Genomic DNA, 17,830 nt, shown 5'->3' on the forward strand with positions numbered 1-17,830 from the left:
ATTTGAGGTAGTAGCCATGTCTCAAGTGGGTAAAAGGGAAGTTCAACAAGGAGAGAGTTAACCTCGTTCTCAATGGATCTCGCACGGGCTCTTGTCATTGGTCCAAGTGGTGTCATGGGAGATGTAGGTAGGTCCATGGGGATAACCTTGGGATGCTCCGCATCATCTCCCCTCCCCTGGGGAAGATCCATCCTCGGATCGAATTCTTCATCACCATGGAAAGGCGAGAGGTCCTTGACATTGAAGATATCGCTCACGTTGTACTTGTCGCGTGGGAGGTCGATCTTGTAAGCGTTGTCGTTGTAGCGTGCGAGCACCTTGAAGGGTCCGTCCGCTCTTGGTCGAAGTTTGGACTTGCGTTCTTGGGGAAAGCGGTCCTTGCGAAGGTGTAGCCACACGAGATCACCGATATTGAAGACCGTAGGGTGCTTGTTGACATTGAGCTTGGTCGCAAGGCGTTTTACTTGGCGCTCGATGGTGTTTCTTGTATCTTCATGCACCTTCTTGAGATGTGTTGCTCACGCACTTGCATCCAAATTGATTTGCTCTTGGAGTGGTAGAGGAAGAATGTCCAGTGGTGACAATGGGTTGAATCCGTAGACGACCTCGAAGGGTGACTTGCCGGTTGTTGAGTGTCTTGCCCGGTTGTAGGCGAAATCGGCGATAGGTAGGCACTCCTCCCACTCCTTGATGTTCTTCTTGATGAGTACTCGAAGTAGAGCGGAGAGTGTGCGGTTTGTCACCTCGGTTTGGCCGTCGGTTTGAGGATGGTAAGCCATGGAGAAGAGTAGCTTGATTCCGAGCTTGGCACATATGGTCTTCCAAAAGTAGCTAAGGAACTTGATGTCGCGGTCTGAGATGATAGTCTTTGCACACCATGTAGATGCAATATTTCCCTACAAAAGAGATTAGCAACATGTGAAGCATCGTCTATCTTGTTGCAAGGAATAAAATGTGCCATTTTTGAGAAACGGTCCACAACGACAAATTGAATCTTTCCCATTTCGAGTCCTAGGCAACCAAGTACAAAGTCCATGCTAATGTCTTCCCATGGTTGGTATGGAATTGGTAGAGGCATATAGAGGCCAGGATATTGAGCTTTGGACTTAGCTTTGTAGCATGTAAAGCATCGGTTGGTGAAACGATTGACGTCCAGAAACATCTTGGCCAAAAGTAGTTCTTGGAGAGCATGGCGAACGTCTTGTCACGTCCGAAATGTCCCATTAAGCCTCCTCCATGAGATTCCTGCAAAAGCAACAAACGAAGAGAGGATTCGGGAATACAAAGTTTGTTAGCTCTCATAAGATATCCATCTTTAATGTAATAGCGTTCCCAAGATGTATTCGACAAACACTTGGCATAAGGAGTAACAAAAGTTGCATCATGCTCATACAAGTCTTTGATATGCTCGAATCCAATGACATCTAACTCAAGTTGTGTAACAAGCATGCATATGCGGGAAAGAGCATCCGCTACGTTGTTTTATTTACCCTTGATGTACTTGATGACATAAGGAAAAGACTCAATAAATTCACTCCACTTAGCATGACGCTTGTTCAACTTGGTTTGACCCTTAAGATACTTGAGAATCTCATGATCGGTATGAATGGTAAACTCATGGGGACGAAGGTAATGTTCCCATTCATGCAAAACACAGACTAAAGCATATAGCTCTTTGTCATAGATGGGGTAGTTGAGTTGCGCTCCGGAAAGTTTCTCACTAAAGTAAGCTATGGGGCGCTTCTCTTGCGTTAACACACCTCCTATGCCATTACCACTAGCATCGCAATGAATCTCAAAAGGCTTGTCAAAGTTGGGTAAAGCAAGCACAGGAGCATGAGTAAGCAAATTCTTAAGCTCATCGAATGCAGTATCATGGGATGGTCCCCAAACAAAAGGCGCATTCTTCTTGCTCAAAGCATGCAAAGGCGAAGCAATGGTGCTAAAATCCTTCACAAAGCGACGATAGAAACCCGCAAGGCCAAGAAAACTACGCACTTGATGCAAGTTGGTTGGTTGCGGCCAAGTCTTAATAGCATTGATCTTGGACTCATCACACAACACCCTTAGAAGAAACAACAAAACCCAAGAAAACGAGCTTATCAACACCAAAAAGGCATTTCTCCATATTAGCATAGAGGCGCTCTTTTCTAAGAGTTTGCAAAACGGTGCGGACATGGGTGACATGCTCTTTGATAGATTTGCTAAACACAAGAATGTCATCAAAGTAGACCACAACAAATATACCAATGTAAGGGCGAAAGACATGATTCATGAGGCGCATAAAAGTGCCCGGTGCTTCCGAAAGACCCATAGGCATGACTAACCACTCATACAAACCAAACTTGGTTTTGAAGGCGGTTTTCCATTCATCACCCTCTTGTATGCGGATTTGATAGTAACCACTCTTAAGATCAATTTTGGAAAATATAGTGGCACCGCTAAGCTCATCAAGCATATCATCTAGGCGTGGAATGGGATACCTATAGCGAACGGTGATAGCATTGATAGGTCTACAATCGGAGCACATGCGAAAACTACCATCACGTTTTGGCACAAGAATGACCGGAACGGCACAAGGGCTCAAACTTTCACGCACATGTCCATGGTCTATGAGATGCTTTACTTGCCTTTGTATTTCTTTGGTTTCTTCGGGGTTGACACGGTATGGAGCTTTGTTCGGAAGAGGTGCTCCGGGGATGAGGTCGATTCGGTGCTCAATGCCTCGTAGAGGAGGTAGACCCGGAGGTAGCTCATCGGGGAAAACATCTTGAAATTCCTGCAAAAGAGAAGACAACACTAGAGGAAGAGTGTGAGAAGTGTTAGTTTGTGGTGCATTGTCCTTGCACACGAGGACGTAGTGTAGGACACTAGATGGGTTCTCACACACTTCTCTTATCTCACGTTTGGTGGCAAATAGAACTAGGTTCTTGTTTTCGCTCATCGTGGAGGCACTTGATTTTGGCTTGTGGCGCTCACTCTCTTTTTGGTGGCTCGCTCTCTCACTATGATCTCCACGATGGGTGGCTTGCTTGTCGGCGATCACTTGACTTGGCGACATTGGACGGAGGACGTACTCCTTGCCCTTCATCTTGAAGATGTAGTGGTTCGTTCGGCCGTTGTGGACGACTCCTCTATCGAATTGCCATGGCCGTCCAAGGAGAAGATGACAAACGGTCATTGGAACGACGTCGCACTCCAAGGTGTCTTCGTAGGCGCCGATTTTGAAGGAGACTTGTACTCGGTGCTCGACTTGGATGGTGCCGGAGTCACTAAGCCATTGCACTTTGTATGGATGTGGATGCTTCGTCTTGGGCAATTGGAGCTTGGAGCAAAGTTCTTCACTTGCGAGATTATGACAACTCCCTCCATCGATGATGACCTTGACGGATCGTCCATTGATGCCGGCCTTGGTGTGGAATATGTGGCATCGTTGGTCTTCTTCTTGGTGATGTTGGAGGATCAAGACTTTGGAGACAACAAGTGCGGGACTTGAGTCTTCGTCGCAAAATACTTGTTCCTCTTCATTGTTCACTTGCCGGTGCATGGCAACTTGCTCGATGGCGTCCATTTCTTCTTCACTCATTGAGTCATAATTGCCGTCGTCGTTGAAGATCATGGTCCGCTTGTTGGTGCACTCATAGGACTTGTGGCCTCGGCCTCCATAAGTGAAACACTTGAAGGAACTCGTCTTGACGGTCTCATCGGTTGGAGTTGATGATGATGAAGCTCTCAGCTTGAAGTTGCTCGTAGTAGGATGACTTGTAGGTGACGAAGCTTTCTTGGAACTCGACTTGTCGATGTTGGTAGTAGAAGGCTTTGTAGTCGTTGTTGGATTCGTTGAATCTTGGTTGTTGGAGAAACTGTAGGACTTGGATGAGAACTTGGCATACTTGAAATCATCTTGCACTTGGCGTCCCGCTTTGGTAGCTTGGCGCACTAGCTCGATGAGGTTCGAGTATGGTTGGAAGTCGGCAATTTTCTTGATAGGATGGTTAAGCCCATTCAAGAAACGTGCCATAGTTTGCTCATCATCTTCCGTGACATTGGCTCATATCATTGCAATCTCCATCTCCTTGTAGTACTCTTCAACGCTCTTTGTTCCTTGCTTGAGTAGTTGGAGTTTCTTGAAGAGGTCGCGGCTGTAGTAGGTAGGTACGAAGCATCCTCTCATGACATCCTTCATTTGCGCCCAAGCAGTGATGGGTGGTTCACCTCTTGCCTCTCGGCGCTCTATGATTTGTTCCCACCAAATGAGGACATAGTCTTGGAACTCAAGGGATGCCATCGCGATCTTCTTCTCTTCTTCATAATTGTGCAAACGGAAGATCTTTTCAACCTTCAATGCCCATGAAAGGTACTCTTTGGGATCATTGCTTCCGTTGAACTTGGGCAAGGTGAACTTGAGTATGCCATAACGTTGCTCTTCATTGTGTTGGGGTCGGGGATGAAGACGCCCATGTTGTTGATGATTGTGAAACTCGTGGTTCTCTCGGCGCGGAGGGTTGTTATCGTCATGTTGTTCTTGTCGTGGAGGATCTGTAACACCCCAAAAATTTAACCGTGATTTATTAATTAAAATTTTTCCTTGGCAAATTAAAATTTTATTTTCTGGATTTTCTTTAATTCAGAACCACTCTTTTCTCATGAATTGTGGAGTTTTCACCCCAAGTGAAAACTCTCCAAAAATATTGTTGGATTTGTATACCCTCTCAAGAAACATTTCTTTTATCAGTGGCATTATTTATATAATTATTTTTCCTGAGCTTTATTTCTTTTAAAGTGATTTTTCATAAGTATTGGGGTCCCATTTGCACTACAACCCTTTGATAAACTTATTTAAAAATTCAACCAAAATTTAGGGATGTTAGTAGTAGTGTATAATTCAACTTTATGCAAAAACCCATTGGTGTTCTTTGAAAAATCTGAGCAAACCATCCTCATCTTCATTCTGGTCCAGTTTGGTGATTTATACTGCAACCATATTTTATCTTGCTCTTGTTGCCTTGGGATTTGTCCTGCTTGAAGTACACCCTACCAAACCCTTGAGTCCAGGATTTGGGAACCATTTGATTATTTTCGGTCCATACATTAATGACCTTTATTTTCTGTCCAGATTTGGTTTTCTTAGAAACTTGCACTAACATGTTTTTGGTCTTGCAAAACTAACCTTGCTACCAACCCATTCACCTAAAGAGACTATGATCTGGAGATTTTGGCCACCCAAAGAGATGCCTAGATGACCATGGCATTCTGTCGAGCACCTTGTGTTCATGGACAGTTTTGGCATAGTTTCATATTTGCACTATGATTTTGCCCCTCTGGACAAACCACCATGTACACTAAGCTCCTAGCTACCTCTAACCTAGACCTGTTAACTACCAGCCTCATCCTAGCCCTCTAGCACACGTTGGCATTCCATCGAGCACATGGCGCGCGTGCTCTGGGCGCGCCCAGAGCGCACGTTTTGCGCGCGCGCGCGCCTGAGTCGCCGCGTCTCGCTGCCCTGGCCTTTGCTCGCTCCAGGGCCACGCCCTCTCATCCGCTCATCAGAGACCATCCAAGCCACCCCTGGAGCCCCGCAGCGCACCGTCAATCTGCACATGGCAGCTGAGCGGACGCGCACAGGCTCCTCCATGGACACGGGCACGCCGCCCCCACTACCCACCGCTGCACCTGGAACAGCTCAAGCTCATCCGCTTGCCCTGCCAGACCCCGCCAGCCATCGCCATGCGCCCGTGGCTACAGAACGGCGGTTCGCCGTTCCTATCCATTGCCGCCATCGGAATCGACCTCTACCGCCTATCAAAAGAAGCCCAGAGCTCGTCCAGACCCTAAGGCGACCTCAGGCCATCCCCCTAGTGCACCCATAGCCAGCAATCGATAGAGGGAGCCCGTCTTCCCCGTCTCCGGTCAGTTCGGCCGCCGCCACGCTCCGGTCCCATTCGTCGCGAGCAGGGCCTCCCCAGTCCATCCAGTGCCACCGTCCAACTCCCCTTGACCTTGTGGAGCCACCCCACCTCTCAAACCCGATCGGGAGCCACCGTAGCTCGAGACCCCGATCCACCAGAAGCCACCGTCCGCCGCAGAGCTCGCCGCCGGCGACCCCCTTTGTCCAACGACCCTCTCGACCACTTGGAGGACCACCCTGGACTGGCGGATCCATCCCTGACCTTGGAATCCTTTGGGGAGCCGCCGTTCGTCGGCGGCAATCGCCGAAGCTCCGCCTCTTCTCGGCCAGAGGAGAAAGAAGGCGCGGGCGACTGGTCAAACCTGACCAGTGGGCCCGATGGACCCATTGTAAGTGACCCAGCGACGACCCACACTGGCTTAGTGGAAGTGTAAAACCCAGAGTACGTTTCCTCTTGTTCGAAAACGTATTACTCCCCGAACCGTTTTCTTTTTCTGATTTTTATTAAAAACAGATTTTGACTATTGACTGGCTATAACTTTTTAAATATAAGTCCAATTGGTTTGATTCTTTTTCTGTTGTTTCTCAAATTTTGTCTAGTTTATTTTCATATTTATTTGAAAATTTTCTGAACAAATTTTTGGTATTGTTTTGAAACTATGTGTTAATTTGAAATTTTCTCAAATAGGATTTTGGAGAAGGAAGCAACTTTCAAAAAGTGCACCCCACTTACATACTCTTGGAAGGCAAGCATTCTGAACCCCGGCATAATATTTGTTGTGTGCCGTTTGATGCAAATACGACACCACCTTGACGTGAAGTATTTGGTATTTTATGTGGTGCTATGATCATATTCATGAGTGCATAATGATGATCCCTTGCTGTTGGGATTTTGATATGCTTCTGATAGTAATCACCCTCGTATGCCTTTCATGCCTACCGGAAGGAATCCGGGAAAGTCTCTGTCTTGGGTAGACACAAGCTTGTCTCCAGTTCTTCGTCGAGACGGTTATGTCCGGTAAGGCATGGTGAGGTATGAGGAGTGGTGATTCTATCTGATTGGTGTGAAATATATTTTTTATGCTTATCATGCAGGAAATGCTTTAACCTCCTAAGTCGACCATAGATCGAGTCTTGTTCCAGTAACCCCCATACTTGTTTCGTACTACCACTTGTCGCTGCCATAGGTAGGGTACGGTTCAGTAAGTTGTCAAACCCTTCCTAGCACACACCGTCCAGAGAGGCCATGGTGGAAGATACTGGCTGCATCCGATAGGCATGCCACCTGGTCCGGGGGCATGGGTGTTTCCGGTTGGAGCCGAGGGGGTAGCTCCCCTAGTTTGCGCGCGTTATAAATTTTTTGATCCCATGCTAGTCGAGGTTTTAGCCTCCCCACTTAGAGTTTCGCTTAACGGGTGTCATGGGTGATTCCAGACACCGGTAATTTAGGCTGGTATATGCGGTCAGGTTTTTTCTCAATTAAAAGACCATATACGGAATTAGTCCCGATGGACTAGAGGAATCCGTTACTCGTGTGTAAAGATACACCCTATGCAGAGATTATATCTATTCGAATAGCCGTGTCCATGGTCAAGGACTATAGTCTGGGATGGGTCAAGTGTCGGTCTTTGAAGGAAAAATTGCTAAACCAGAACATTGATCATGACCTGGGACATATGATGATTGTGATTATTATTACTGTAACCTACCCATTGGTATTATTTGAATTATTGAGTATCCCTGGGACGGTTCTACCTCATGTATATTCACTGTGATTATTCTCTTATAAGCCCTTTATGTGGTGTCGCCCAGACGCCCGACTGTGGCATGCTCGTTATTTAAATTACTTATAAGCCCTTTATGTGGTGTCGCTCAGACGTCCGACTGTGGCATGCTTTTTATTTAAATTATTTATAACCCCTTTATGTGGTGTCACCCAGACGCCCAACTGTGGCATGCTTGTTATTTATTTTATTTATAAGCCCTTTATTTGGTGTCGCTCAGACGCCGGACTGAGGCATGCTTTATATTATTATCCTTTCGAGGCGTCTCTTCAGACACCCGATCGGTGCATTCTATTTCTACTCCCTTATTGCATATCCATGTTGTATATGAATAACCTGCTTGCCTGTATCATGGATTTCTATTTTGTGACTGACGTTGTGATCATAGTACATTTCAGAGCATGATTATCATTGGTTATATTATACCTGTGTTCATAATGTTTGCAAGTACATTCAAAGTACTCACTGGTTTGTCCCTGGGTATTGTCTTTTCCAGATTTCTTGCATGGAGAGGAGCGTTGCGATGACAGCCCCGGAACCTACGCAATGGTGATAGCAGCCTCGCGAAGATAGGAGTTACCCAGGTCAGCTGTTCCTATGGGAAATGGAGTCCCATAGACACTGATGTACCACAAACCGCTTCGTCGCCAACTTCTAGGGCACTCGCGATTGCCGCCGGCTGCGGGTGACCTGCGCCGCATCAGGTAGCAACCGGCAGAGACCCTCCAGAAGTACATCCAGCGCTTCAACAACGTCTACCTCAAGATCCCCAAGGTGACGGACGAGGCATCATCTCTGCGTTCTCTGATGGCGTCCGCGATGTCAAGATGAAGAAAGAGCTCGCTATCCATGAGGAGTTGTGCACGTCCCTAGAGTTTTTCAACCTAGCGACCAAGTGCGCAAGAGCTGAGGAGGGGCGCCTCTCCCTCCTCGACCTCCCAGCCGCAGAACCGGAGGAGAAGAAAGCGAAGGGCAAGGACGTGAAGCGCAAGGGAGCAGCCGTGCTCGCAGCGGAACCAGACACCAAGCGTGGCAGAGACCAACCAGAGTCATCCAAGAGCAGCCGTCCATTCTGCGCCTTCCACAACCTGAATACCCACAACACCAGGACTGTCAAGAGCTCAGAGCCATTCGGGAAGGACGCTTCTGGTCGACGCCCCGAGCGCAGCGACCGGGGCTACGGCCGAGGAGGAGGACGTGGTGGCGGACGCTGGGACGACCGTGGCCCGCGCCAGGAGTGGCGCGACCAGGCCTCGTGAGGACCAGCTGGCAGGATCAGCCTCGCGAGGGCGCCTGGAGGGATCAGCCTCGTGAGGATCGTCCTCAAGGCAACGCCAGACTCCCTCCGCCGCCAACCCAAGAAGGAATGACGAACACGAGGGAGTCCTGGATTAGGGGGTGTTCAGGTAGCCGGACTATACCTTCAGCCGGACTCCAGGACTATGAAGATACAAGATTGAAGACTTCGTCCCGTGTCCCGATGGGACTTTCTTTGGTTTGGAAGGCAAGCTTGGCAATGCGAATATTCAAGATCTCCTACCATTGTAACCGACTCTGTGTAACCCTAACCCTATCCGGTGTCTATATAAACCGGAGGGTTGTAGTCCGTAGGACATCAACTCCATATACAACAATCATACCATAGGCTAGCTTCTAGGGTTTAGCCTCCTTGATCTTGGGGTAGATCTACTCTTGTACTACCCATATCATCAATATTAATCAAGCAGGAGTAGGGTATTACCTCCATCGAGAGGGCCCGAACCTGGGTAAAACATCGTGTTCTCTGCCTCCTGTTACCATCCGGCCTAGACACACAGTTCGGGACCCCCTACCCGAGATCCGCCGGGTTTGACACCTACATTGGTGCTTTCATTGAGAGTTCCTCTGTAACGACGCCTTTAGGCCCGATGGCTCCTTTGATCATCAACAACGATGAGGTCCAGGGTGATGCTTTTCGCCCCGGACGGATCTTCGTCTTCGGCGGTTTCGCACTGCGGGCCAATTCGCTTGGCCACCTGGAGCAGATCGAAAGCTACGCCCCTGGCCATCAAGTCAGGTTTGGCAGCTTAAACTACACGGCTGACATCCGCGGAGACTTGATCTTCGACGGGTTCGAGCCACGGCCAAGCGCGCCGCACTATCTCGAGGGGCATGATCTAGCTCTGCCTCCGGAAAGTGTCCTGGAGGCCGCACACGCACCGGTTACGACCCCTAACTTGGAGCCTATTGCGCCAATCGAGGATGAGCGGTTGGACGTCACCTCGGGGGCTGCAATCTCAAAGGCGATCGAGCCGAACGCCAGCCCCGCACTCTGCATGACCCGTGACTCCGAGGATCCGGACTCCGAACCCCCCGCACCCCTGCCAATCGAATCCGATTGGGCGCCGATAATGGAGTTCACCGCCGCGGACATCTTTCAGCACTCGCCTTTTGGCGACATCCTGAATTCTCTCAAGTCTCTCTCTTTATCAGGAGAGCCCTGGCCGGATTACGGTCAGCGAGGATGGGATACGGATGATGAAGAAGTTCAAAGCCCACCCACCACCCACTTTGTAGCCACTGTCGACGATTTAACCAACATGCTTGACTTCGGCTCCGAAGATATCGACGGTATGGACGACGATGTAGGAGACGAACAGGAACCAGCACCTGTAGGGCGCTGGAAGGCCACCTCGTCATATGACATATATATGGTGGATACTCCAAAAGATGGAGATGGCAATGGAACAGCGGGGGATGATACCTCCAAGAAACAGCCAAAGTGCCGGCGTCAGCGGCACCGCTCTAAATCCCGCCAAAGCAAAAACGGTGATTCCGGCACGGGAGATAATACTACCCCGGATAGCGCCAAAGAACACCCACCCCAGCAAGATTCGGCTAAGGAAGATGGAGAAGCCAACCCTCATGAGAGAGCAGCAGACCGAGAGGTCGAGGATGATAACTATATGCCTCCCTCCGAAGACGAGGCAAGCCTCGATGACGACGAATTCGTCGTACCATCAGACCCCGCCGAACAAGAGCGTTTCAAACGCAGGCTTTTAGCCACGGCAAGCAGCCTCGAGAAAAAGCAGCAACAACTTAGAGTTGACCAAGATTTGCTAGCTGACAGATGGACTGAAGTCCTTGCGGCCGAAGAGTATGAACTCAAACGCCCCTCCAAGAGTTACCCAAAGCGCAGGCTGCTACCCCGATCAGAGGAAAAAGCACCTACATCACCAGCGCACGACATGACAGACAGGCCACCTCGCGGCCGTGACAGAGAGGCCTCTCGGCCCTCCACCCAAGACATGTCCCGACGCCGCTCAACTAAGGCACGGGAAAATGCGCCAGACCTGCGAGACGTACTGGAGGATAAGGCAAGACAAACAAGATCGATCTACGGATCGCGCAGGCGCCCTACGGCACGTGACGATGATCTTCACTCCGGATACAACAAATCCGGCCGGGCCGAACACAACAGACATAGCTCTTCCGAGCTGCGTCATGATATAGCCCAGTACAGAGGCGCCGCACACCCGCTATGCTTCACGGATGAAGTAATGGATCATAAAATCACAGAGGGTTTCAAACCCGTAAACATCGAATCATACGATGGCACAACAGATCCGGCAGTATGGATCGAGGATTATCTCCTTCACATCCACATGGCACGCGGCGATGATCTACACGCCATCAAATACCTCCCGCTCAAACTTAAAGGACCGGCCCGGCATTGGCTTAACAGCTTGCCAGCAGACTCAATCGGTTCTTGAGAGGACCTGTAAGCCGCATTCCTTGACAACTTCCAGGGCACTTACGTGCGACCACCGGATGCCGACGACTTAAGCCACATAATTCAGCAGCCAGAGGAATCGGCCAGGCAATTCTGGACACGGTTCCTAACAAAGAAAAACCAGATAGTCGACTGTCCGGACGCAGAGGCCCTAGCAGCCTTCAAGCATAACATCCGCGACAAGTGGCTCGCCCGGCACCTGGGACAGGAAAAGCCGAAATCTATGGCAGCCCTCACGACACTCATGACCCGCTTTTGCGCGGGAGAAGACAGCTGGCTAGCTCGCAGTAACAACTTATCAAAGAACCCTGGTAATTCGGATACCAAGGACAAAAGTGGCAGGACACGTCGGAATAAGCAAAAACGCCGCATTAGCAGCGACAGCAATGAAGACACGGCAGTCAATGCCGGATTCAAAGGCTATAAATCCGGTCAGCGGAAAAAGCCATTCAAAAAGAATACTCAGGGCCCGTCCAGTTTGGACCGAATACTCGATCGCTTGTGCCAGATACATGGCACCCCCGAAAGGCCAGCCAATCACACTAACAGGGATTGTTGGGTGTTCAAGCAGGCAGGCAAGTTAAGGCCGAAAACAAAGACAAGGGGCTGCACAGCGACGACGAGGAGGAGCCAGGCCGCCGAACAACAATGGACAGAAGGGCTTTCCCCCACAAGTGCGGACGGTGAACATGATATACGCAACCCACATTCCCAGAGGGAGCGGAAGCGTGCGCTACGGGACGTATACGCGATTGGAGCCAGTCGCCCCAAAGTTCAACCCATGGTCCTCCTGCCCGATCACTTTTGATCGAAGGGACCATCCCACTAGCATTCGTCATGGCGGCTTCGCCGCATTGGTTCTCGAACCCAATCATCGACGGATTTCATCTCACAAGAGTCCTCATGGACGGCGAAGTAGCCTGAACCTGCTTTATCAGGATACAGTGCGGAAAATGGGCATAGATCCCTCAAGGATTAAGCCCACAAGAACGACCTTTAAAGGCGTTATACCAGGTGTAGAAGCCAACTGTACAGGCTCAGTAACACTTGACGTGGTCTTCGGATCCCCGGACAATTTCCGAAGCGAAGAGTTAATCTTCGATATAGTCCCGTTTCGCAGTGGCTATCACGCCCTGCTCGGACGAACCGCATTCGCAAAGTTCAATGCGGTGCCGCACTACGCATATCTCAAGCTCAAGATGCCAGGCCCTCGAGGAGTAATCACGGTCAACGGAAACACCGAACGCTCCCTCCGTACGGAGGAGCACACGGCGGCTCTCGCAGCGGAAGTACAAAGTAGCCTTCTTAGGCAATTCTCCAGTCCGGCCGTTAAAAAGCCAGACACTGCCAAGCGCGCCCGGAGTAACCCACCAGGACCGCCTGGCACACTCTGAGCAAGCGTAGCAATGCGGCCCCAACCCCAGCTCTCGCGACATAGCGAAACCAGTGCCTCGCGTACATAACTACGCCCTTGAAATACCATGGGCACAGGGGAAGGGGCACAATAACGGCACGCCCAAAATACGGCTTAAAACGTACTAGGGGCTGCCGGATTCTTTTTATTTATTTTTTCTTACTTTCAGGACTCCATACTTCGGACGACCTGTTCGGCAATTCGACTGCCGCACAAACGATGCAAGATCCAGGGAGGCAGACAAGCCATGCCGCATTATGGAACTCCCAGGTGGTCTCTGTTACGAGCAGTATACCTGTTTCGAATACAATTCCGAGGCCTGCCCCTGGTCAGGACATGTTAAATAGTCCAATATCTTTTTGCTTATCGCATTATTTGTATCGTTCGGCTTTGATAAATAGCCTCTCTATAAACAATGCATAGCTTTTTGTCTATTTTTTGCATTATCCTCTTTTCACATATATGTTTATTAAATGACATGATTGCACCCGTACACCATGGTACGGCAAACACGCCAGGGGCTTCAGTACCCCTCATTATGGTGTGAGAAGTCCGTACACTTTCACAAGTGCGGCACCCCGAACTTATAGCACTATATGCATCGGCTCCGAATCATGATTTGGGTCAATAGTTGGGTTTGCCCGGCTCCTATGTTTTGGTGCCTTACGTTCCGCTATATCGGCTAAGGTAGCACTAGGAGAACCACTGCGATTGTGCCCCGGTTCAGCTGGGTTAAGCACCTCAGTGGAGAAAGCTAAAACTGACTGTCATGATGAGGCGAGAGACCGGTCGCTGTTCGAGAGGTTTTTCGAGTCCCTAAAGACTTATGCCGCTTCGAGCGAGGAGCTGGCTTTGTCCGGCCAAGGCGTGGATAGCGCCCCGAACTCGGTCTTCCGAACTAGGGGCTTCGCCGAAATTTAAAATTATAGAGTTCTATGGCTAAGTGAGAGTGTTCAAGCATTATAGTCCGATTGCCTGGTTCGTTGTGCTGAGCGCCTCCCTCGAAGGACCCAAACTATGGGAAAAAGAGCGCTCAGGTTTATCCCGAACACCCCAGCACTAGTGGCATGGGGGCAGAAGCCGACGACTGGCCATCTCTCAATTTTTTGATATAAACGGCCGCACAGAAAGTAATATTTTAAATTCAAATAAGCATTGCTTAGCGCATATGAACAAGTTTTAAGCGCACAGGATAAACACGAGCGAGTTCATTCAAAAATCACATCCTTGGTACATTCATCCGCCACAAGGCGGGCACCTGCAAGAACATCCTTGTAGTAGTTCTCGGGCTTGCGATGCTCCTTCCCCGGCGGCGGCCCGTCCTTCACAAGCTTCTCACCGTCCAGCTTACCCCAGTGCACCTTTGCACGGGCAAGGGCCCGACGGAGCGCTTGATGACCTCGAGCCTCGGACAGGCCTCCACCAGCCGCCGCACCAGCCCGAAATAGCTCCCAGGCAGGGCCTCTCCGGGCCACAGCCGAACTATGAAGCCCTTCATGGCCTGTTCGGCCGCCTTGTGGAGCTCGACCAGCTATTTCAGCTGGTCGCTCAAGGGCACAGGGTGTCCGGCCTCAGAATACTGAGACCAGAACACCTTCTCCGTCGAGCTGCCCTCTTCAGCTCGGTAGAATGCGGCGGCGTCGGATACGCTGCGGGGAAGATCTGCGAATGCCCCTGGAGAGCTCCGGATTCGGGTAAGTAACAAGTAGTTTACTTTTATATTTCTGCTTTGCATAAAGAATGCCTTACCCGCTGCTATCTTCCTCATCTCCTCCAACTCTTGGAGGGCCTTTTGGGCTTCGGCCTTGGCAGACTTGGCAGTCTCAAGGGCCGTCGCGAGCTCGGATGCTTGCGCCTTTGACTCAAGCTCCAAACTCTCATGTTTTTTCATGAGAGCCTGAAGCTCTTGCTGCACCTCGCCGACCTGAGCCCCAAGTCTGTCTCGCTCGGTGCGCTCCGGCCCGTTTTCTTTTCGGCCTCAGACAAGCCTGCTTAAGGGTCGCCACCTCAGTCGTGGCCCCTACAATAAGCAGTACAATCCTGTTATTTTTTGCAATCACACCTTTTTATAGGCACTTTTTCTGTAAGGTATTTCTTACCTTCTTTCTCCTCGAGCCGCCGCTTGGCAAGGCCGAGCTCTTGCTCGGTCCGCTCGAGGTCCTGCTTCAGGACACCCACCTCCGCAGTCAGTGCGGCGGTGGATAGCAGCGAAGCCTGCATACGCATATTGACTCTTTTTTGTTAGACTCCTGCGATATTTAATAGATCCTCTATTCGGCTTTTCTTTCCGAACGCCAAACAGAGCATCAGGGGCTACTGTCTATGCGGTAATATTTTTACATATTTTTACTTACCTCGAAGCCTGTTAGAAGGCTAGCGCAAGCTTCAGTCAGTCCGCTCTTGGCGGACTGAACCTTCTGGATCACCGTACTCATAATAGTACGGTGCCCCTCGTCGATGGAGGCGCCGTCAAGCACCTCCAGCAGATTGTCTGGCACCCGTGGTTGGACGGAGGCCGCCGGCTCAGAAGGCTTGCTCCTCTTGGAAGGAGTTCGCATACCGCGGTCCGGAACTGTGGAAGATTCCGGCGCGGTGTCCGGCACAAAGCCGGACTTGGAGCCCTGGGGGGCCTTATCCCCTTCACTCCTGGAGTCCGGGAGGTTGCCTTGCGGCTCCTCCGGGACCACCTCCTCCTGCCCCGGAGCTTGTTGCGACGCCACTTCGGCATCGTCTGCAGTGCGGGGGGAGACAGCGGGCGGAACTGAGTTCACGTCCGATGAGTCCAGGGAGCCGCCCGACGATTCATTGAATTCGGCCCGGGGCGGGCTGCATAATTACGTTCGACATTAGGGAAAGCTGTGCAACAAAGGAACATCATGAGTTACTCTGATATCCGAACTTACGATTTCGCCAGACGCTTGGCCCTGTTTGGCCACTGCTCTCCGCCCTCTTCGGCTTCGGGGGAGTAGTCCGGTGGAGGAGTCTTCCTTTTCCTGGACCCCTCGGCCTCCCTCGTTGGGGCGGCCTTCCTCTTCTCTCCTCTCTCCGCTGGGGGGGGAGTTTTCTTCTTCCTCCTCCTTGTTTTCACGGGAAGAGGGCGTCTCGGACTCGTCGGATGACGAGTCCGACAGCACCACGTTACGGGCACTCTTTCGAGTCCCCGTGGTCTTCTTCTTCTTGGCCTTCTTCTCCGGCACCACATAAGGCGCCGGAACCAGCAGCTTCACTAGTAGAGCTGGGGCTGGGTCTTCGGGCAGCGGAGCCGGACAGTTAATCGGTCCGGATATCGCCGCCAAGCCTGTCAAAGGTAAGGGAGTTTAGATCCCGCATAGAGTCAAACTATGAAAAAAGCTTAACATCCTGTAAAAGGTGAAGATAGCTTACCTCGCTAGCGTGACGCTGCGAGCTGTATCCGCGGTCCTCGGAAGCGGATGCGGGAGCCTCGGCGCCCTTGAATAGCACCTTCCAGGCATCTTCGTACGTCGTGTCGAAGAGCCTGCTAAGGGTTTGGTGCTGCGCCGGGTCGAACTCCCACAGATTAAAATCCCGTTGTTGGCACGGGAGGATCCGGCGGACGAGCATAACCTGGATTACATTAACAAGCCGGATTGGCTTGTTCACCAGGGACTGGATGCATGTTTGCAATCCGGTCACCTCTTTTTCGTCACCCCACGACAGGCCCGTCTCTTTCCAGGACATAAGCCGCGTGGGGGGTCCGGATCGGAACTCGGGGGCTGCGATCCATTTCGGATCGCGTGGCTCGGTGATGTAAAACCACCCGGATTGCCACCCCTTTAGGGTCTCCACAAAAGAGCCCTCGAACCATAGGACGTTGGCCATCTTGCCCGCCATGGCGCCTCCGCACTCCGCCTGGCTGCCGCGCACCACCTTGGGCTTGACGTTGAAGGTCTTGAGCCAGAGGCCGAAATGAGGGCGGACGCGGAGGAAAGCCTCGCACACGACGATAAACGCCGAGATGTTGAGGATGAAGTTCGGGGCCAGATCGTGGAAATCCAGGCCATAGTAGAACATGAGCCCCCGGACAAATGGGTGGAGTGGAAAACCCAGTCCGCGGAGGAAGTGGGGAGAAATACTACCCTCTCATGGGGCCTTGGGGTGGGGAGAAGCTGCCCCTTTTCGGGAAGCCGGTGCGCGATGTCCTTGGATCAGGTATCCGGCCTTCCTTAGCTTCTTGACTTGGCCCTCCGTGACGGAGGAGACCATCCACTTGCCTCCCGCTCCGGACATTGCTGGAGAAGGTTGAGGTGGGAAGTGCGGGCTTGGGCGCTGGAGCTCGAGTGCGCAGGAGATGGATAGGCAAAGGAGGAAGAAGGCGTAGGTAAAAAGGTGGATCCTTATCCCCTTATATGGGCGGATGCGGTTGTGCGTCCCCACCAGCCTAGTAAAACTCGCTTGCCTCCCAAGCGCCGTGATAAATGGCGCGGTTGGGTTACCCACGTCCGTATTGATGAGAATCCCGTAAAAGGGGTACACGATCTCTGCTTTGACAAGACGTGCCAAGGAAACCGCCTCGCAAAACGTGCTGAGGTGGAAAAGTAAAAACGATTCGAGTAAAGGACTTGGCCGTAGTGTGATGACGCACTGCGGAATACGTCAGCAGATTTGATTTGTGTTAATATTATTCTCTCTATGGCAATATGTGGAAACTTATTTTGAAGATTCGGACACTACTCTTGGTGTTTACATCTTCTATGAAGGACTTGGAGGAGGAACCCGCCTTGCAATGCCAAAGACAATCTGCGCGCCGGACTCATCGTCATTGAAGCCTAGTTCAGGGGCTACTGAGGGAGTCCTGGATTAGGAGGTGTTCGGGTAGCCGGACTATACCTTCAGCACTCCTGGACTATGAAGATACAAGATTGAAGACTGTCCCGTGTCCGGATGGGACTTTCCTTGGCATGGAAGAAGCTTAGCGTCCGCTCTAATGT

Source organism: Triticum urartu, chromosome 3 (assembly GCF_003073215.2).
Source record: "Triticum urartu cultivar G1812 chromosome 3, Tu2.1, whole genome shotgun sequence".
NCBI lineage: Eukaryota > Viridiplantae > Streptophyta > Magnoliopsida > Poales > Poaceae > Triticum > Triticum urartu.